Source organism: Musca autumnalis, unplaced genomic scaffold (genome assembly GCF_047663935.1).
Source record: "Musca autumnalis isolate F117 unplaced genomic scaffold, ASM4766393v1 scaffold_4, whole genome shotgun sequence".
Taxonomy (NCBI): Eukaryota; Metazoa; Arthropoda; class Insecta; order Diptera; family Muscidae; genus Musca; species Musca autumnalis.
In genome coordinates this window covers 82618869-82642300 of record NW_027411977.1, presented here as the reverse complement: position 1 = coordinate 82642300, position 23432 = coordinate 82618869, and the positions used below count along the sequence as shown (strand labels likewise).

Here is a 23432-nt window from a genome sequence, read left to right as displayed (position 1 = left end):
CTTACTTGTTTGTAGTAAACTTAATTAACATTTTCATATTAAAAGTTGTAAAATATGTTTAAAGGACCCTAATCTTTAATGAGTAATCCTTATTTGTCAAAAAACATGCCGAAAAACTATAAATTTAAATGATATTATCAAGTTGGTAAAACAGGACGTATGCCTACGAAGTAACAAATTCGTAGTTTTCTTGTCTCTATGCTCAAAAATCCTATGTATATTTCATTTTGAAGCACTATATTTTAGTTTTGGCCTATTATTCAGAATGAAGAGTGTCTATTTTATAACTTTACAGCTTATTGCAGTGAAATAACGATGATATCAAGAGGTAAATAAAGGCATATATCCTACGGATTTTCTTATAATTCATGTGGAGAATCCTATATTTGGACCAATCCACCCTACAAAAAGAGCGGACAAGCTAAGTAATGAGTTTTATTAGTCCAGTTATGTGTTTAATTGTCTAGAATACAAGTGTAACCCTATTTGCCAGAGATTTTTTTAAGTTGTGGTACATTCACTGATTTCAAACCCATATCCTGCCTTTGGGACCTTTTTATGTGCAATTTTGAAGACATGGTAGGGTGAAATGTGACAAGTTTCATAAAATGGCATTCATTTTGTCAAGTAATGTAGGAAAGATCAAATTTTAAGAAAAATTTCGGAAAATTTTCAATAAAAAATGGTTATGGTCTGGCCAGACTCATGTGTTACGAATGTGATATGTATGTCAAAAAATCCTTGTAGCTCCTTTTCTGGCGATCCTTTTGACTTCACGTTTCCTTCATTTGAAAGGTAAGAAAATTTCATGAAGCTACCTGGAATCTCAGGTTCATAGCTTTATCGTAACCCAGTTTAAAATGCAAAATAAAATGAAAAAGGCCTGGCCAGACTCTGGTGTCCAACGGAGGGTTAAAAAATTATAAAAATGAAATTTTAAAAGTAATCATGGGGAATTATTGCCAATATATGTATGTAAGCGTTTCACAAAATATAAAGAACATGATTTACATGCGCAAGTGCGACTTAATATATGTGCAAAGTTGACTGTTCGAAATTTCTAACACTGGTTCTTAGTTATTAAGGGCAAACGAAAAATCTGAATTTTTTTGAATAGATTTTAGACATCTATAAAATATGAATGACTGCGTTACGCCATTCAATAATTACAGCAATTGAATATTCCATTGCATTACAACCGCACTTGATTGCTTTGCAATATCCGAAGTTAGCTGCAGTTCATAAGCCTGGACTGGAAACTGTCAAAATTCCCAAGCCTACGAAACGCAATATACTTCGTTCTTTTTCTTGAAACAGAATAACAATTTTACAGACACGTTTTAAAGGTCGTTTCATTCATTATTTTGAAGAAATCACTCAGCAAACACAATGTCGGACGTCCGACGCGTCTGCTCAAAGTCGGAAGTTTTTTCTGACGCGTCTGACCGACTTGGGTCCGAACTCTGTCCGACTAGACTAACGAACTTTTTCCCGTCCTCTCTCTCTCTCTCTCTCTGAAGGGAATTTTTCTATTTTCTCTTGTGCTGCTTTGGCAAAATTAAGCAGAGAGAAAAGAATTGTACATGTTTCGCCCGCACATTGTAAATGTCTAATTGTTGATGTGCCGTCGTTGATGCAGTACGAACGAAAAATTGAGTGCTCGGGTTTTAATTTCTGTATCGGAGAACAAATTTGGTTTATTTTTGTTATGCGTGTTGATGCATGTTAGTGTTTAAATGTTATTCATAGTGATCGGTTGCATACATATTTCTTTATTTTTATGAAGTTAATGAAAGTAAAGATTTTCTTCGTCAAACTTCAACAGAATTCCGTGGAATATGGCCAAAGTTAAGTTTCTTAACACTTTTATGTGTATCAACATTTTTGCATATGAAGACATGTATTTTTTCATATATTAATAACAATTGTTTTACATATTTCACAGATCGTGTTGACGAATTTGTTGTTCTCCACAGTTTGTCTTTCCACCAAACAAATTCTGGTCGAATGCTGGTAAATAAATCAGAAGTTCATACGATACTTCATCTGACTCCGGACCAAATTCGGTCCGAAAGTCGGCAAACACTTTCGAATTTCATAAGATTTTACTTCCGAATTCGGACCGATATCTGTCCGAAAGTCGGTAAATAAATCAGAAATTTATACGATTTTCATCCGAATTTCGGTCAGAGAACACGTCAACCACTCCATATGACTTTCGGTCAGAGTTTGGACCGAATTCGGATACGAACTCGGACGTTTCATCCGACTTTCGGCCCGAATTAGGTCCGAACTCTGATGTTTCTTCCGATTTTGGTTTGCTGGGCAATGAAATAAAATAATTCAAAATACCGACACATTTTATTTTCTCAAACAAAACAAAACACACATATTCCAATGTTTATATTTATATGTGGATTTTGTTTTTATTTCTCATTTACCTGCAATCAAAAACTATCGCGGAAGTGACTTAGGCGTGTCGCCCAGGGTGATGACAACAGTCGCGGCGATAGTCACCCTGAAGTGCCCTCCGTTGTGACGAAATGAACCACGCCGGCGTGTCGTCTTGGAAGTCACTCCCGCGACACTTCTAGAAGATCATTTCCGCGATAGTTCTAGAAATTAAAAAAAATATTTTTTTCTATTTATTTAAATTTTCTAATTTTTATTTTTTCTTATTTTTGTATTTTTATTTTTATTTAATTTTTTAATTTTTATACCCTCAGCCTTTAGGCTAGAAGGGAATATACATTTTGATACGAAAAATGTATGTCTCTCTGGCTTGTGCGCACGATAACTCTCGAACAGTTCAACCGATTCGAACCAAATTTTGGGTATCGTAATATTTTGTCCAAACTTAGTTTAAGTTCGAAGATGGGCCATATTGGTCCACCCATTCTGGTACCTCCCCCACAAAAGTTCAAAAATTTTCTGTAAAATGGTCTGAACGATAACTCTCTAAGGGGTTTGGTCAAAACTTTGCACATCGTATTATTCCTTCCAGATATAAATCTGGTTCGAATATGAACTATACCTTTCCACTCTTTCGGGTACCTCCCACAAAAAATTCGGATAAAGTGAAGTTTAAGGGCTCCTCTCGGATGGTTTTGCAATTTTTTTTCAGTAAGTTTTCCTTGCAGCTCCCTTTATGACGGTACAATTTTTTTCTTACGTAAGTCCATACTTCCTGGGATATTGGCCTAAAAGCTCCGAGAAACACTGACGGCACCAACCAAAATGGCAAGTCCGCAAAATAATCCTCGCAGGGAGTTTTTGATTGATGCAGGCTTTGCACATCGTATTATTTCATCCAGTCCGGTCCGTGTACCTCCCACACAAAATTCGGATAAAGTGAAGTTTAGGAGCTCCTCTCGCATCGTTTTGACTCTTTTTCAGTAGATTGTTGGAGCTGCCTCATTTACAATGGTACATTTTGTTCCGGGGTAAGCCAATACTTCCTAAGATAATGGCCCAAAAGCTTCAAAACCCGGTCGGATATAGTACAAGATAACTCTTAAACTTTTTCGAAAAATTCTTTCAAACTTATTTTAATATAATTTAACATTTTGAGTCCTTTTTGAGGAAGTTTGGTTGCCAAAAATGTTTGGTATATGTCAATGATTTGGTATAAGCCCACGTTACGGTACCTACAGATTTTAAAGCAAACTCGTGATAATATATTCATATATTTTATATACGGCATAATTATTGTGTTTGGTTTTGTTGTTTTTTTTGGTCAGTGGCTGAGGATATTTCTCCGTCAGCTCAGCTGACTGATACTTACTTACTTGTTTTTATTTTTCTTCAGTTTTAGAGAAATTATTCATTGCAATTTCCGCCTACATTAATTTTGTCATTTTAAAAATGTGATGTTTTGTTGCCTGACTTGGAAAGCGTACCCGGACCTCCAGAGTGCAAAGCGAGTATGATTACCAATGCAACACCGCCTCATATAATCATCAGATAAAAAATGTTCTATATTTGTTCAAATGTGTTGAATCATTAAATAAATGTAAACAGTCGCCTTGGAAGTCACTCAGAAGACACTCCGAAGTGTCGGCATACGCGATTAAACGTAATCACAATAAGGCTATAGAAATTGTTTGTGTAATTCACCAACGATCTTCCTCGGCGTGTCTCCGGAGTGACCTCTTAGGCGAGGGAGTGCGAAACTCACTTCCATTGGAACATTATGGAACATTGTTGTATAAATGTTAGAGGTGGGCAATCTCGTTCAATTGAACGATCCGGATCACTGTTCTCGTTCAAAAACGAATGAGTAACATCATAAAAACCAACGTGTGAAATTAAGTATACGCAGTTTTGTCAAAGAAATTACCGGTGTCCATTGAACGAAATAGTGATACGGATCATTCAATTGAACGAGATTGCCCAACTCTAAGGTGAGTCTACGCTTACAACAACACCCAAACAACTAACTAGAAAAACCTTAGCCACTGCAATAAGCGAAAAGTTACCAAGTTAAGCCGTATCTGGTACCGAGCTGTAAAAAACCGTAATGGTAGGCTAATAGCGAAAAATCATAAATTGAAAGATGGAGATACCGTAGAACCCCCCCAAATTCGGGAAAAACTGGAGGAACCACCATAATTTAGATGGGCGATGTTGCAGATGTTATCCTAGGCGCAAAATCTTCCAAAACGCTTGAACCGTTGCTGAAACCTGGCAAGGATGCCACCAAAAGTAAATCATACCGACCGATTTCACGTCTGCGGCCAGTAGCAAATTTAAAGGCGTTACTTCCGCATAATAGCCTGTTATCCAGTTGCAGAGGAATTATATTTCAAGAATTTTTTAACTTCCAAATTTCATCAAAATCGAGCAGAATTTGGGTGTTTGGTTCCAAGATATCCAATATGTAGTCAAAATTAAAAGACCAGGAAAGACTGCCTCACAATGTTCGACTTCAGATTAACATCAAGAAAACTATGGCCATGATAATTAACAACGCCACCAACATCATGCTACAAATAATATTCCACACATGCTCTGCGAGGCTATGCATAAGTGATTACTCCATTGTAAACGCATATTACTGTTTGCTTGTAATAAGAATAAATAATTTCACATGTTGCTCGTGTTTGGCTAAAAAGTTAACATGCAAAAATAAGCTATAATACTCTTTTAAGCCACGTACAAACCGATAATAAATATGAACATGCAGATTACTTTACGAATCCATTATAACGTATGATTATTATTATTTGGGCGTTTTTATTATACCAAGCCTTTGCATAAGTTATTAATGAAAATGGTACATAAATCAATCTTCTTATTATTGAATTTATTCCTCAATGTGGGAATCCAATCAAAATCAATGGAGTCAGGAATTAGATTCGTAGCAGGATACATACATGTAATAAGTCAATATTATGGAGTAGGTTTGTTTCATACATCCACTAGAATGTCTGGCCGAGAGAAGGCAATGACAGGAAACATTAATATTTGAAAAGGTCATTACTAAAGCCAGGCATAATAAATTATTGATTGTTTTGAACAATGTCATGGTTACGCGTCTACTTCTATTACCCGACGACAATAACAAGAACATTTATTTTGCCTTTCTTATAATTCATTTAACGATCTACGCAGATAATGGCAAGGATTTCTGTTGATAGTTCTATAGGAGACATTGCATTGACATACTATTTAACAATCAATCACCAAGTGGAAAGAATGAATCAAAGCATTACATTTACCATCGTGCCAGGCTGATGTTTTGATTTCAATGGTGTGGTTGGTGTTTGGTGAATCATGGAGTATTAAATTAGCACACATTTCGTTATATTTAGAACTACACAGACACTGTTAGCTACCTGAAACTTAATCCATAATGTATTTGCTCACTACAGGATATTAAATAAATTAATTATCTTGCAATCAAGAAGCGACCAGAACCTTTCCATGGTTATATAATTTTTTCTTGATATCAACAAACTCTCCCGTGTCTCTGGTGGTGAGACAAGTTGACATGCCAACATTTTCCAGTTCTTCTAATCACTATTTTTATACCCTCCACCATAGTATGAAGAGTATATTAAGTTTGTTTTTCTGTTTGTAACACATCGAACTAATCTTTTGCGACCATATAAAGTATATATATATATTGTTGATCGGGATAAAATTCTAAAACGATCTAGCCATGTTCGTCTGTCTGTCTGTCCGTCTGTTGTAATCACTCTAGCGTTCGCAATAATTGAGCTAGAGCGCTATATTTTTGCACCCGAGCGTCTTTTTTCCATAGGCAGGTCAAGTTCGAAGTATAGGAACACTTCTTGGTATAGCCCCATATAACGGTACCTACCGATTATCGGTATTTTGAGGATATTAGCTAAAATTTTTGACCGAACTACCAGTAATTTGACGGTTGAGGTTCTTAGTAATCACACAATATCTCCACCTAAACACTGTCAACATAGGTGAATTTTTGGTAGAGCCCCTATATAACGGTACCTCCCGATTTTCGGTATTTGGTGGATTTTAACTGCATTTTTGACCGAACTATTTGTAATTTCAGGTTTGGTGTTCCCAGTGCACACTGGTCTAAACCTGCGACAAAAATCGAAAAATCGATATCAGAAAATCTCTGCGACAATTCAGTATCGAAACCTGGACCTAAGACCACAATTTTTGGCGCAGGAGGTTTTTGACCATTGGAAACCCCAAATACCAAAGTACAGCCAATTAGGGCCGAACATGTAGATAAAAGCTTCAAAATACCTGAAATCGGGTGGTACCGCTACATGGGGGCTATAGGTAAAACTGGACCCATATTGATGATTTTTTGGCTAAAGTATTTTTTACTTATTTTTAGCATATACTGAAAAAAATCAGATTGATCCGACGATTATAAATATTTTTGTCGCACCTTCCCATACATGTGGGACCACTGTGCAGTGGTCACAAAGTACATCTACTAAAAACCGTCAACATTGGTATAGCGCCCATATAGCGGTACCTCCCGATTTTCGGTATATTGAGGATTTTAGATAAATTTCTGATCGAACTACCTGTAATTTGACAGTTGAGGTTCCTAGTACTCACAAAACATTTCCGCCAAAAACTGTCAACATATGTCCATGTTTAGGCATAGCCCCCATAAACGGTACCTCCCTATTTTCGGTATTTTGTGGATATTAACTACATTTTTTTATCGAACTACCTGTAATTTCAAATTTGGGGTTTCCAGTGGTCACAAAATATCTCCACTAAAAACCGTCAACATGGACCTAGTTTAGATATAATAATAATAATTGTTCCACAAACATCCCAGATGGGACAGGGGAGACTTCTCTCATATCAATGAGTGCACCCCGATTCATATTAGCTCAATGATATGGGACCTACTGTTTATCGCCGAGTCCGAACGGCGTGTCTTAAGACACCATTTGTAGAGAAGTTTTACATGGCTGAAATACTCAGGAAATGTCGCCAAAAATTGCTGAGGGGTATTTTGCCACCGTTGAAAATTGTTTTGATGTTGCTTGGCCGGGGAATCGATTCCACGACCTTCAGCGTGCAAGGCGGGTGTACATACCATTACACACGGTATAGGTATAGCCCCCTATATAACTGTACCTCCCGATTTTCAGTTTGATATAGCCCCATATAAGGTTCCCTACCGGTTAAATACTTTTATTTATGTTTTTTACCTTATTTAGGTATCTGTGCCAACAAAAGGAGGGAATAAAAAGTTCGGCCCGGCCGAACTTTTTTATTATTTTAAATTTCAGAAATCGAATTTCCTGGCCAAAAACCACATTTTTGTCGTCAACGATTTTTTATTTCCATACGGCTCACGATATTGAAACTAAGGAAATCAAAAAAATGAGGTCGTTAGCATAAATGCTGAGGGTATAAAAACAAAACATTTGGATTCTTTTTATTTTGTTTTAATATTTTTAGTTAATATTTTTTTAATATTTTTATACCCTCCGTTATAGTAAGTTTTTCTTTCGTTTGTAACGCTTTAAAATAATCATTTGCGACCATATAAAGTATATATTCTTGATCAGGGTAAAATTCTAAGTCGAACAATGCATGTCCGTTCGTCCGTTGTAAACACTCTAGCATCCACAAAATTAAAGATAAACTATGAAATTTTGTTCGCAGGTAGGCCGAGTTCTATGATGGGCTATATTGGTCCTCGTTTTGGTATAGCTCCCATATACCAAGGGCTAAAGCAGGGAAGACTATAGTTTCAGATCTCGCCACCGATCTTCATCAGTTCCCTTGTTTCTTGTTTTTCAACAAGAAACTTTTTATACCCAAGTGTCTTTGCGCACGAATCTATTTGAGCGAGCAATTGACATATAAAAAGTTTCTTGTTGAAAAACAAGAAACAAGGGAACTGATGAAGATCTGTGACGAGATCTGGAACTATAGTCTTCCTTGCCTTACCCCTTGGTAAACATCGGCATTTTTTCCCACTAATAAACAACGACTATGGGATTAAGCCTGACTATTTTGGAAAACAAAATAAAAAACATATGTTCTATTTTTTGAATATTTGAGGTGGAATTTGTTTTCAATTTCAACACACTTCATATTTTTTTATTATATTTTATTCAGTTTATCACTTTTGGTAAACTTATGGTACGCAATTTAAAAGAAGCACTCTCCTTATCTCAGTCCTACACACCAACAGTGACCCAAAATACCAAATTTCAGAATTCTATCCTTTCATCCAAGGCCAAATTTTGTGTTAATTATTACGTTCGCACAATAAGTTTTTACCATTATACGAAAACAACAAAAATGTGGAAAACATGGAAAAACTGGTTTGCTTCAAAATGAATATAGCCACAACATCCATCGAAATTATCTTCTAAGGCCAATGTTTTGGTAAGTTTGCAAAAACTGTTAATTTGCCCGAATAATATTAAACTTGCATAACATTACAATTCGCGTCTTATGTATATTTGTAATAAAATGTAAATATGTAGAAAAAAACGTAATCCGGCATAAATAGAATACTCTCCCACCTGGCGGAAAAATCTGGAAAAATTACCACAGGTAGATCTTGTTGTCCTGATCACACATATATAAACTTTTCCGGGGGGAAGTCCATACTTCCCGAGATATGGCCCTCTTAAGTTCCCTTTTAAATTCCCTTGTTAAAGTAAGAAAAAAATTTAAATAAAAAAATGCTGTTTTCGTGCCCTAAACTGATTCCTGTCCATAGGAGATAGTCTTAAATCCCCGGCCGAAGGCCGGCTTATTAGGAAAAACTTACAATTTAAAAAAAATTTCAAATTTTTTCCGTCAGTTGGTAGAGTATTCAATTTGTTCCCGTAATCCTTTTATAAAATCAACAAATCAATAAAATATATTCTTTAGCTTCCATATTTTATGACTGCTACTGAAGCTCTATCCAATCAGAATCTTTAATAAGTAAAACATCAGCTTAGGTACAGCCAGCCCATCAACATTGTTTACAAAATACAAATCAAACAAACACCCTTTAATTTATGCTGCACACGACCACAAATTTAATGCAATCAATCCCATAGCGTATGAAAATAAATGAAAGAGTTTGTGGTTCCACCAATATTTTGATGGCGCTTCATCAACAAACAGCAGCACACAGGCCTATAACTAACTGATTTATTATATATTTACGGGCCATAACTCAATTTGCATTTAAATGACTACAGTTTGGTTTAAAAATAAATCGAATGCAATTATTTTGAATTTGCATTCATGAAAAGAAAAAACTCAAGTTTTTCGTGAAATGAATGTGTGTACCCAGCAAACCAATCGTACCGACATCGTAACGAAATCGGAACGAAATTCGGACGATACGTCCGATATCTGTAGTGCGATTCTCTAACTCATTTTTTGAGTTACCGACACTTGTCGGTAAAATTAAAATGCTTATAATTTCTGTAATTACCGATGTTTTTCGGTAAGTTAGCGACGAATAAAAAGTAGTCGTAAAATTTTACCGATAGCAAGAGTGTTGTCAACTTTTATTGAACTTTTCATTCAGAATTTTGCGTTTTAATTTTACCGATTTTTGTCGGTAACTCAAAAAATGTGTTAGAGAATCGCACTACTGATCCGCAATCGTAACGATATCTTAACGAAAGTTGTATGAAGTGGTTGAAATAATTTCGGAACGAAATGTCGGAGCGACATCGTATCGATTTCGGTCCGATTTCGTAACGAAATCTGAAGAAAATCCTTGGGAAATTCGGAAAGGAAATTTCTTTCCGACATTCGTTCCGAAATCGGTACAAAATCTGAACTATTTCCGCTCCGAAAAATCGTTTAGAAATCGGAACGAAATCTGAACGACATTGCTTCCGAAATTGTTCAGACGTGTCGGACATCCGACATTTGGTTTGCTGGGTATGTATGTATGGGTGTGAGTATGTATAAAAGCTAGGCAAATTACAATTTTTGCAGATCTGATAAAAGTACACAGTTCAATGGAGATTTTGTTCATTTATATTGCGGCTATTTCGATTTTTAATTGATCCATAGTTTTCTGAATAGTTTTTAATACTTTCAACCACATCCAATTATATTGCGTCCGGTGTTGTTAATGAATCTGTTAACTGCAGATAATTGACTTCAACAACAACATAAAAAATATTGGAATTACGCACTTTAAATAGGCAAACAATTTAACCTTGATTCTCAGGATGGACAACACTACATTTTGCAGCCATAACAAGGATGTTTCTGGGAAATTGCCGTCACCACCTCGAGGGCTAATTCGATTTTTTGTGCTTTCATAGTAGGTTATTAAAGGATTACTAACCTGACGCCTCAACTCAAGTTTATTTTCAGTCTCATGGCTCATTTTTGGCGATGTAGGAGGTAGACCGCTCATGTCTCTCCAAAGATGAAAGACAAAACAATAAATCATGGAATTGGACTTATTCATACTTCCCTTCGCCATATTATTGTCTAAAGTTTTCTCTAAAATTAGGAGGGATGGCGTTTTTTTATTTGGGATGACGGCTTCTGTTTTGCTTTCCAAATAGTCAGGCATAATCCCATAGTCGTTGTTTTAATATTTTATTACAACAACTTTAATTTATTAGTGGGAAAAGTTGGCTATGTGTACCAAGGGATAAGGCAGGGAAGACTATAGTTTCGGATCTCGCCACAGATCCTCATCAGTTCCCTTGTTTCTTGTTTTTCAACAAGAAACTTTTTATACTTTTTATACCCAAGTGTCAATTGCTCGCTTAAATAGATACGTGTCCAAAGAAACACTCTGATTGAGAATTTCTTTGGCACTATCTAAACTCGAGCATCTTCGATCCGAAACTATATTCTTCCCTGCCTCTCCACTTGGTTAATATATCCAATTTTTCCCACTAATAAATTAAAGTTGTTTTAATAAAATATTAAAACAACGATTATGGGATTAAGCCTCCAATTTCGACAGTTGCTTTCGGGAGTAGTTGTCGGATAAACTATCGGTAATGTTTTGAAGGTTTTGACCAAATTATCTTACCGAAATGGCTAAAGTTTGGTATTTGATCTTTTTGAGACTACAAAACATTCTCCCAGAAATTTGGCGGTCCATGTTTTGACACAGACCCCATGGAACGGAAACGCTGATTTCCGGTATTTTCCAGGTTTTAAATACATTATCCTACAGGAATGGGCAAAATTCGGTATATAGTCTTCGTTGGGGTATAGAGCATTCCTGTAAAGAAATGTCGGTATAGAACCACATTTCGATATTGCCCCAATTGAATGGTACCTCCCAATTTTCGATATATTTTAAGTTTTAGTCACATTATCCTATAGAAATAGATAAAGATTCAGAGAATTGTTAGTATAGGTCCCCGTTTTGATGTAGCCCCTATAGAAAATTACCTCCCAATTTTCGTTATTTTGAAATGAATGAAATCTGATTATTATTTGATAAGAGTATAAAATATGCCTACAGAGAATTGTGGTTATAGATCAGTAGACATCGGATTTTTGCATGTTTTTTATTTCTCTTCCGATTGGACTCAAATTTTGGATCTAGGCGTTTTAAGGGTCAATTTTTCGATATTTGGGGTCATATCAAAAATATGCAAAATATATGCAAAAAATATGCCAAAAAAATATGCAAATTATGCAAAAAATATGCAAAACATGCAAAAAAATATGCAGAATATGCAAAATATGCAAACAGTTTTTGGGCGAAAATCGTCATAAAAGTCGTAAAATTTACAATTAAAGTTGGAAAAAATCATCAAAAAAACTTTAAAGTGTCCTAAATTAAGACTGTTGGTCATTTAACGTCGATTTTTTAGCAGATTATTATATTATTGATACCTCTTACGACAGTGTTGTGTAGGGTATATGGTATTGTAATACTATTTTATTGTTAAACTATGCAAAACTATAAAATTTGATAAAATATCAATCATTTTATGCAAATTCAATATTTTCTTTGTCTTAATTTGTATCTTTAGGCTGGTTTTAACTCAAAGGGAAGAAATCGATGTCGGATTTTTTAGGCGGGGGTGCCGCCTAAACTGTTTACTTAGATTAGATTTTAGATAGATTTAAGATTAAGATTGCCAATTGAGCACCATTGGAATAAGTTAACACATGCTACTGGAGCCTCGAAGTTATGAAAATCTCGTCTCTCTCGGAGACCCATAACTGAGGAACGGTTAAAGCTATTTGCCCGTATTATGCATTAAATTAAAGGCCATTCTGTTTATTTTATATTCAAAAACAAAATGCGTAAGTATTACTGAATTCGAGATAGAAGACCAGTGTCCTGATTAACGTGACTACGTACGCCTTAGGGCGAAAATTGAGCCTATCTGGGTATATCCGACTACTTGGAGAACGCATTGTTTTAATTGTTCGTCCTTTGTAATTAATTGGTTGTAATCTGTGGTGAGCTCGACTCGGAGTTAATGTAACTTTTTTTATGCATTTCGAACAGTTGTTCTTTTGTAAATTTGGGTCGAATATTTCCCTAGAAGTTTCCATCTTCGCTTTGTTAAGATTTTTGTCACCATTTGACTCTTTACGGTGTTTTGCACTGTCGGATCAAACAATGCCAAGCCAACAACTTCAGGACTAAGATACCACTGGTGATTTATCATTTTTTTTTATTTCCTGTTTCTGTCTATGTTTTCGTATTTCAATAGATTTTCAGTGAGGTCCCGAAAATAATCAAGCGCAGCTTCAACAAAAACTCCTAACCATGAAATTGTCATTGCTGCTGGATCCCTGTAAAGTGTCCTATAGGAACGTTAGTCGTATCATTTTATCTACAGTAGAAGCTCTCGGAGAGGACCACAACAAATATATGATCTTTAGAAGCTTTATCCGTTTATTCCGGAGAATAAACAGTGAAAAATACTCGCAACAACTTGAAGGAAGATACCCCAAAACAAGGCTATTTGCGTGCACTGGCATGGAAAACTATTACCAGGTATTCCCAAAACAGTGCAGAAAGAACGGGTTGCTGTTCTGGTATCATCTGATATGGGGGTAAAGAACAACTCCTTGGCGTTCCTGAAACTGACAGTAGCTCAGCGGAGAAACAAAACTTAGCAGTGTACGAATGCCTAGAATAATGGGGTCTTACCAGCTTGAGGAGATGTTAAGTCGAGAGCTTCTGTACCTGCGTACAGACTTATAAGAAGTATTGTTGAAAGGAATTTTTGACTGCAAATTTGGCATCACATCCGGACATCAACCAAACATATTCACGCGATTTCTATAGGAATAGTCTGCGATTGACAAATCCAATTTCGATGTAGGCGAGAATGTTTTAAAACTACTTCCCAGCTGACTTCACAAGAACAAGAGGTCGTAGAAGCACTTTGTGTTTTCATCTTTCGAGCCTGGTTTAACGCGCCCAGAACGTTTCTTATTTTGTTTATGTATTTTGTATCAAACGACAACAACTGAGTGTTATTAATGAGAGTGTGGGTTATTGATTTTACAAAACGCATAATGAACAAGATAATGGTTATGTAGATATAATATTGGATGGATTGGGTAAACATAATCAATAGGTTGGAAAGAATTAGAGACAATAGATTGAGTTTAATACAACAAATAGTGAAAACGAAATTCAGAAATATTTTTTAGGTCCAAAAAAAGACCTAAACCGCATTGAAGCTTTATTGAAATACGAAACAAATATCAGAAAAAGGAAATAACAAAATGATAAATCATCTGTGGTATCTTAGTCCTGAACTTGTTGGCCTGATCTGATAGTTCAAACCACCGTAAAGAGCCAAACGCGTCAAAAATCTTAACAAAACAAGCAGAAGAAGATGGAAAAACCAAACTAATAGTACGGTTACACTAGAGTTTTTTTTTTTGCCGGGTTTACCCACTTCGAGAGGATTTATTTGACGTTTGCGCTATGGAATTGACATTTGAAATCCAAACTCACTGGGTTAATCCGGCTAAGTGTAACCGGGGTATAACAAAAGAACAACTGCCGCAATTTCCAGAAAAAGTCTACCAGGCGTAATTACAGGGTATACTTACTTGTTGTTAAAGAGACTAAGCATTAACTCAGAATTTCTTGAAAAAGATCCAGTAACTTGACCGCAGAAAATTAATTACCAGGAAGGGTAAAGGATGTTAAACAACTTGAAAGTTGTGAACGGCATAGCAGAGCAAGGAGTCGAGTTCATCACCACGTAGTCATCTTTACCCAGATGTCTCCAAAATCACATTATGTCAGTCCCTAGAATAAATTTAAATATAAACAAAATGTTAAAGACATTTGTTTTTATTCCCAAAAATTGATAATATGGGAAGAAATAAAAAATAATTTAAAAAATTAAGTTACAATGTTTTATTTATAAAAGCACTTAAAACTAAACATAATTTTTAATGATGGATTCTCCCAAATAAAACGCTTGCCGTTTACTATTGCCACAATTTTTAATTCAAATGCAAGCTTTTTATTTTAGAGATTTAATAATTAAAAATTATTTTCTAGTTTTAAGTGCATTTGTAAATAAAACACTGTAACTTTTTTTATTTTTTACTTTTCAGCATTTAATTTTTTGACCACTGGGAACCTCATAACAAAATTATAGCCAATTTAGGCCGAAAATGTAGATAAAACTTTAAAATACCTGAAATCGTGTTGTACCGTTATATAGGGGCTATACCAAAACCTTGACCTGAGTCCAACATTTTTAGTGAGTAAGTTTCTGTACCATTGGGAACCCTAAATGCCAAGTTATAGTCTATTCGGCCTAAAAATTTAAACAGAATCCTTAAAATACTTTAAATCAAAAACACGCTGTTAATTATGTTCAACATTTTCAAGACTACAATAAAATTACAAAAAGGTCACATTTGATAGGTTTATAAGTCCGAAACAGAGGAAATATGGTATAGATAACTCAAATTTCAAACTTTCCAATCCAAAAAGTGATATTTTATCTCAGGAAAGTGAATGCAAATCGATGGGTTCCACCCAGTTTCGTTAGCTGTGGACATCTGTAGGTCCAAAAAATAAAGAAAATCCCACCGCCGCACAATGCGAAATATGAACACTTTAGCGGAACTTTACTAATAACTTTTAAAGGAAAGGGCGTAGATTCATAAAATTTTGCAAAAATGTCTCTTATATTAGTGGATAGTGTGGGGCTCAAATTGGGCCACATAGGCCCGCGGTTTCCCGTAGCGTTCATGTAACGCAGACTGCCGATTTTACGTTTTACATTCATTTTTCAATCGATTTTGCTGCAAATTGGTATATATTGAGTTTTCAGCGGATAGAAAACAAACACAAGCGTTTAGGTATAGCCCCCATTGAATGGTACCTGTAGATGAAAACTATTTTTAATGTTACAGACACATTTTCCAATGTATTTGGTTGTATTTTGGAATTTTATGTTCTTCGTAAATAGAAAACCTCTGTGCGAAATATTAGCGTCGTAGATATGCGTATATAGCTTCCATATGACAGTATAGCCCCCATATGATGGTTTTCTTCATGTTAGGTATTTTAAATGTTGAAGACAAAAATTGCAACCGATTTTGATGCAAATAAAAATTTTAAGATATTAGCAAATAAACATCCTCCTCACATAAAATCTGTCAACATAGGTCTTACAAAAAAAAATTATGAAACAAAAGTGCAACTTTAAGTGAATTTTTAAGTCGTTTAGCGGAGTAAATCGCCAAACTGAGTATGGATCATTTGCAGTGGAGTACTTAGCTAACGAGTTCAATAAAAATATAATTAATTTTATGTACTTCAAAATTCCTTAAAGTTCAACTTAACTTCCCATATTTCGCACTGTGCGCCGTTTGGTAATAATCAAATACATTGATATGATATTCAGTAAAATGATGGCGGTGTTTACATTCTGTTTTAAGAAATATTTTTCTTTAAAATGTTTGCTACAGCAGAAAAAAATCGTCATATAGGACACAACCAAAACATCTTTTTTTACAAAATTATAGTTTTATATTATAGACTTTTACAAAATTGTCAAACTTTGTCTGAAATTCTGCCACCGGGAATATCTTCAGCAAGGGGTCCTGAATCAAATACATAATTACCAAGGTGCGATCTTTGTTTGGTGAAGGAAATATTAAGCACAAAAAACATCCGATTTGAACTAAAAAGTCATCTTCTTTAAAGAAATATTCACCATGTGTTGTAAAAATGTACATACGTTAACATTTTTGTTAATTATAGCCGTAATACTTTCTAACTACGGATCAAGATTGCGTGATTAATTTGGTCCTTCTAAAAGAAATACTATTTATAAAGATCTCTTGGCGAATCAATATTTTAAACATATCAATGTTTATAAAAATCTTTGGGCGGATCATATTTTAGTTCATTATAATCGTTTTTCTTTTGTTTTAACAGCGTTCATTGGGTTGGAACGAATAAAATAGGTAAAATGAGAATAGTGGGTAGGAAAAAGAAAATTTGTTCGTTATATCCGGCGTTCGTTTATCTGTAAAATTCTTATTAACACTTATTTTTTTAATCATATGTTAAAATATTTGAAACAGTGCTTAAATTCGTCGCTATCCGCTTGTGCTTTAAACCGGGCCTGTAAATCCTAACAAATTGTAAAAAATTCTACTCGCGGGGTAACCATTTATGTTCGTTACAATCGTGGTCGTTTTAAGAAGTTTAATGTGTGTACAAATATTAAGAAAAATTCTTTGGAAACACAAAACTTTGTTCGCTATAAACTTAGTTCCTTATAACCGATGTTCGCTATATCCGAATTTTACTGTGTAATTCTTTGTTTTATCTTACTTTTGCATATAAAGCATTAAAAATCTATAAATAACCCATAAGTCCACCGCTATTAATTTTTGCCTCAAAAACAGGCCAAATTACCTATAGTGCACTCGTATAAAGGAAAAATTGTCTTGACAAATTTTAAAAAATTAAGAAAAAATAGCAACCTTTCGAATCCCACTACCAAATAGGACTTAAAATTTTTATAATTGATCGTAGTTTAATACAAAAAAATTCAAGAAAATCGAAGGGGTCAATCTTTGTTGAAAATTTATTTTAAATTTTAAATCCTGAAAATTGCATCCAAGCTCAATGTGTAAATTGTTTTTCTTAGATAGCTGATAAAACACCAAAAAGTGCAAAGAAAAGTTTTTCTATAGTGAGACCAATATTAAAGAAGTTATGAGTATTTCTGGCACATAGTTTTTACAGAATTTGACTTTTCATTGCGAGATACCTAAGGAACCGCTATTCCAAAAAAAAAATCTGAAAATATACTAAAATGTTTTGCTGATGAGCAGCATCACCACAGCAAAAATAAAGGAAATCAAAAACCTCATCTTGAAAAAGTGCCCGATTTCGCTCAGAAATCCCCATATATAGTTTTTAGGGTCTAAAATTATTATTTCGAGTAGTTACAAACGGAATGACAAACTTAATATACCCCCCACCTTATGTTACCGCCCAATTTCATGTATTTTGACGTTTTTAAGCTACATTTTCTGGTCGAATTATCTATATCATGGCCAAAAATTGTGGATATACTGATGTTTCTGATATTTTAATTTTTTTGACTGATCTAATTTGCTATTTGGTGTTCCTAGTAGTCAAGAACCTTTGCCACCTAAATTGTGGATATTTATGACTTCGCATTATAAAGAAAATTAATTATTCCACTGTCAGAATATTTCATGGTGGAGTGTATAAAAAGTTCTGCCCGAACGATCTTAACTCTTTTTCATACGTTAACACATATATTCACTTAAGGATAAATGGCGCTTTTGTTGAGTAAAGATTCGTATAGGAGCAAATAGAAGCACTGCATGTTTGCCTTGGTTAAAAATAACGAATCACAGTAATTCGATATCGATAAACGTGGACTTCACTTCTACAAATTCATGAAAAAGGAACGAATCATAAGCATTGTCAAACATATAATAATTAATTTCAACATATCTAAATTAAAACGTACGTTCGATAATTCGTCCAAATTTTTAGAGGGCTCTTAGCTTTACCCAATAATTACAGGAAATCATTAGCAAAACACTGTTTTTAAATTATGGCAGTCTCATGTTTAGCATCGACATCATGTTAAAATGTTCTCCCCTATACAATCTGTGCTATATACATTTTTATTTCCATTTAAATTACAAAATTGGTGGCACTTCCCCCTATTCGGTTGTAGACAATATCATGGTATTTATTTTCCACTGATTTTAACAACGACTAAAGTACATACGCCCCTTGTTGTAGACCATTAAATGAAGTCACTCGCCTTTTTTTTTCATTATTTACTTAGCAGTTTTCCAAATATGTTTACAATGAAGGCCAATTAACTGCCCAAACCACCGCCTGCCTGGCAAATTGACCTTGCATGGACATAATATTGACTTTATTCACTAAATTGTTTTATCGATTAATCAAAATATTTAGAAAACTTTCTGAAATTGATTCAATAATGAGGAGGTTTCATTAAATTTGATGAAGTTTTTTCTTTTTATTATTTTTTATTGACTTTTCTCTTTTCCGTTTTTAGTGTAGATGAGTAAAACACAACATCTGGCTGTTAGTTGATTGTTTATTTCGTGTACTGTGTTGGTGGATGATTTCATTGAGAAGCAAAATAGATGGATGGTTCGTTTCGGTTTCGGAAGCAACAGCTGTAAGTTTTTAAAGTTTCCTTTTATTGAAACATTAACGTTTATATCTTTTGATGGCATTTAAAGGGTGGTTTCAGTTTTGTTGCCGGTTTCTGCTGTTGGCAGATTGATTGTTTATTTATAATTGTTTACTGGCAATTAGTTTACACTTAAAAGAACAATATTACCGACAGGTGGTATCCATTCAATATACTTGGTGTTTTTTTTTTTGTGAACCAATAAATCAGAGACATAATAACGGAGATTTTGTGTACATTAAGGTTCTGATCCTTTTGCAACCTCGTATCCCTGTATGATATTATGATGAGTTTTTACCTAAGATAACATAAAATCTTAATTATAATGTTATTCGACAATTGACAATTTTTTGAAGTCACTGTAAGCAGATACTTAACTGAAAGCAAATGACACAACCGTTTGTTTCTCAGTAACTTTATTATCGTATATATTTAAAATTTTATATTATATATCACTTTATTTCATATTCATAAAAATTAAAAGTGGTTTGATCGTGACTTTTTACAGAGTTTTATTTAACTTGCTTTGGTGTCCGTTTAGTTCAAATGTATTAACTCATTTTTAACACAGTTGCAGTTGACTAATCGAATTGAAACTTTGCACACTTTTCAGATTTAGATGACAATACATGAATATGAAACCAAAACCAATATGGGTGCATTTTTTCCTATAGCCCCCATATAGCGGTACCACCCGATTTCAGGTGTTTTGAGGATTTTGTCTTCATTTTTTGTCCGAATAGGCTGTAATTTGGCATTTGGAGTTACCAATTGTACAGAACCTCCCCCACCAAAAATTGTGAACTTGTGTCAGATTTTGGTGTAGCCCCCATATAACGGTACCACTCGATTTCAGGCAATTTAAAGATTTTATCTACATTTTCAGCCTAAATTGACTGAAGTTTGGTAATGAACTTCTCAGTGGTCAAAAAATGTATTTACTAAAAAGTTAAAAATAAAAAATAATTAAAAAAATAAAGATTCAGTGTTTTATTTATAAATGCACTTAAAACTAGAAAATAATTTGTCGCTTAGCCTCAATAAGTATATTCTTCCTCATAATGGAATCTCTAAAATAAAACACTTGCATTTAAATTAAAAATTGAGAGATTCCATCATGAGGAAGAATATATTTATTGAGGCTAAGCGACAAATTATTTTCTAGTTTTAAGTGAATTTGTAAATAAAACACAGAATCTTAATTCTTTTAATTATTTTTTATTTTTAACTTTTTAGTAAATACATTTTTTGACCACTGAGAAGTCCATGCGCCCAACGACAAAAATCAAAAAATTCATGATATCATTTTAAAAAGATTAAATTGCTAATCACTTCAAAACATTCCAAATTTTTCGAAAAAGCCTCACTAACATGACTAATTTTGAAAAAAAAAAATGTATTTACAAATGAGACAAAATGGTTATATTCTAAGCGAATTTATGAAACAAAGGACTATTATTAACGCCTTAACTTAAGTTGAATCATTTAGTAAATTGCCTTAGCTTCATTTTTCTTGTTATCAAAATTCCTCTAAATTGCAAGGGTTGCCATATATTTTGGTTATAATATCGGTAAAAATGAAAATATTTAATATAGATGTATGGAATTCCTTAAAGTTTAAGTTACTTTCCAAAAATTCGCAAGAATGGTCACTAGTACCAAATTGAAGCCTAGCGCCTGTAGATTTCAAAACTGTATAGACTTTTTGCCGAAATTTGCGGTTTTGGCAGTTATGACCAAAAGTTTAACTCCTGTTTTCATACCCTACAGCACCATGTGGAAAGGTAAAAGTATGTAAGTAAGTCACCGCGAAATATTCGTCGGAGACTCTCGGCGAGATAAAGCGATTTTGAGATGTGTGTCCGTCCAGGCCGCAATTGTGGACCGATCGTCACGAAATTTGGTATGGAGGTAGGTTTCACATCAGAATATATCGCTTTTTTAATTAGTGATGATCGTGAAATATTTAGGGGGTGAAATGGACCAAAACTAAGGTAAAAGTATATGGCAAAGAAGAAGCTTGCAATTTGAGATCGCGATCAGATAATATTTAGAGATTTAAATGGACCACAACTTTAGTGTGCAAATTTTTAATATACAGCTTATATCGTTTTTCCTGGAAGAGACATTCCGGGCAAGTAAGCTATACTTGGAAGAGAACGCTTGACCTTTCTATTGATGTTAATTGTGTTGGTGTACATGATAAGATAACAGAGTTACAGCCTGATATACCCAGTTATTTGTTTGTAGTGTTATCATAATCACGCTAGAGTTCGCAATTATAGCTCAATAATCACGAAATTTTGCACGAGGTAAAAGTTTAGGTAGAAGAAGATGCCTAAAATTTTGTATGATGATCTGATATTATTTAGCGGGTGAAATGGATCAATTACTTTTGTGTGAAAAAAAAAATAAACAAAAAAAACTCGGAGATAAGCGGTCCCATATCTTTGAGCGAATATGAATCGGGGTACACTCACTCATTGATATGAGATAAGTCCTTGTCCCTTCTGAAATGTTTGTGAAACAATTATTATATTATTATTTAAGCTTGGTGTGATACTGTACCAGAACCCACAAAGTTATTTCTTACAATTGGTTTATTTGTTCCATAACGAAATTTTGATTTGTGAAAAGCTAATTCCCAGTGGGAAAGGTGTAGGGTATCACATGGTCGGCCCCGTCCGACTATAGCCCTGGCTTCCTTTTTAGTTACTGAATTTATATTTTTTGGAATATTGTTAAGTAATTTTATTATCCTTTCTTTCATTAAGTTTCAATATAATGGTTTTTGTGCTATTAGCGATTTCTATGGTCATGATAATAGAGCTGTAATGAAAACTCGCGAAAGAAAAAAATAATATTTGGGGGTATTCACTTTAACAAATAACTTATTTTATTTTTGGGACATCCTAATGTTGGACCACGCTAAAAAGTGGAGATTTTCCCAGCACTGAGAACCAAAAATACACTATTACAAGTAATTCTGTAGACAAATGTGGTTAAATCTTATAAAGTACCAAAAAAGATGGTAACCCTATATGGATGCTGTGGTCAAAAGTGGACCGATATGACATTTCTTTATAAGATGGTGTTCTGAAGTCTGAGTTCATTATAAGAACATATTCGCTTAGAATATTTGGTTGATATCTGCCTAAATAATTCGATATAAAAATCATATAGGGGTATACCAAATAATGGATCAACACTGACAATTTTTCGCAGTGACTTTTACTATGTATTTCAAACTCTTAGTAGAGGATTACAGCAAATTCGGTTGAAAAATGTGTTGGTAACAGAAAAATACTTCAATTCAGAATGATTCATTTCATGGCAACCACGCGAAATTTTGGACCTAGGACCCCAATATTTTACATAGAGTGTTTTTACGCCACTATGACCCATTGATAACAATTTCAGTTCGATATATTATTTAGAAGTATTTTTGTCACACCTTCCCATGTAAGTGCCACCACTGTACCTTCTATGGAGGCTATACCAAAATATAGACCTACTCCAACAATTGTCCGAAGGAATGTTGTATATCCCCAATGAAGACTATATATCAAATTTTACCCATTCCTGTAGGATAATGTGGCTAAAACCTTCAAAATGCCGAAAATCGAGAGGACCCGTTCTATGCGGGATATAGCAAAACGCCATCCTATACTGACAAATTTCTGGGGGAATGTTTGGAAGTCCATGCGAAGAGTGAATGTCATATTTCAGTCATTTCAGTTAGATAGAGTGTCTAAAACCTTTCAAATACCCAATATCGGGAGGTACTGTTCTATGGGTGCCATAAAACGTGGACTTATACCGAAAGATTTCAGGGGGGCCGATTGGCAGCCTCAAAGAACATTTAGTCTTCTTTGAGGCTGCCAATCTCCCCCATTTCAGTAAGATAGTGTGGCTAAAAACTTCAAACTACCGAATATCGGGAGGTACCGTTCTGCTCTTAAAGCAACTTAAAATGGAAGGTGCTTAGACCTGGGAAGTTTTTGCGGATTCTGAAACTATAATGTTCATAGATGAGCAAAACCGAAAAAACAAAAAAAAAGAAACACCGAAGCGCTTTTTGAAAAAATGGCGACTCAAGTTAACATTTTTAGGGTTTTTTTAGATTTTTTACGATTTTGCTTGGAAACCGCAAGTCCCATTGGAATAAGATTAAAAGAAATGTTGTAGCTATGGAAATTCTCTACAAGATTGACGTTCATGATAATTTCGTAGGTTTTACCGTTATTGAGATATAGAAGTTCAAATTGGGTCAATGCATTGACTGTA

The 23432-nt window shown here is 34.3% G+C and overlaps 1 protein-coding gene across 1 annotated transcript in view; it reads right to left on the bottom strand.

Annotated features, from left to right (window-relative positions):
* The window catches only part of LOC141401520 (G-protein coupled receptor dmsr-1-like), a 400810-nt gene that overhangs the window by 331510 nt on the left and 45868 nt on the right, over positions 1 to 23432 (bottom strand). Inside the window, exon 2 of the mRNA XM_073981806.1 lies at positions 14506 to 14707. The gene's annotated coding sequence lies outside the window, so the exon portion shown is untranslated. The remainder of the gene's footprint in view (positions 1 to 14505; positions 14708 to 23432) is intronic.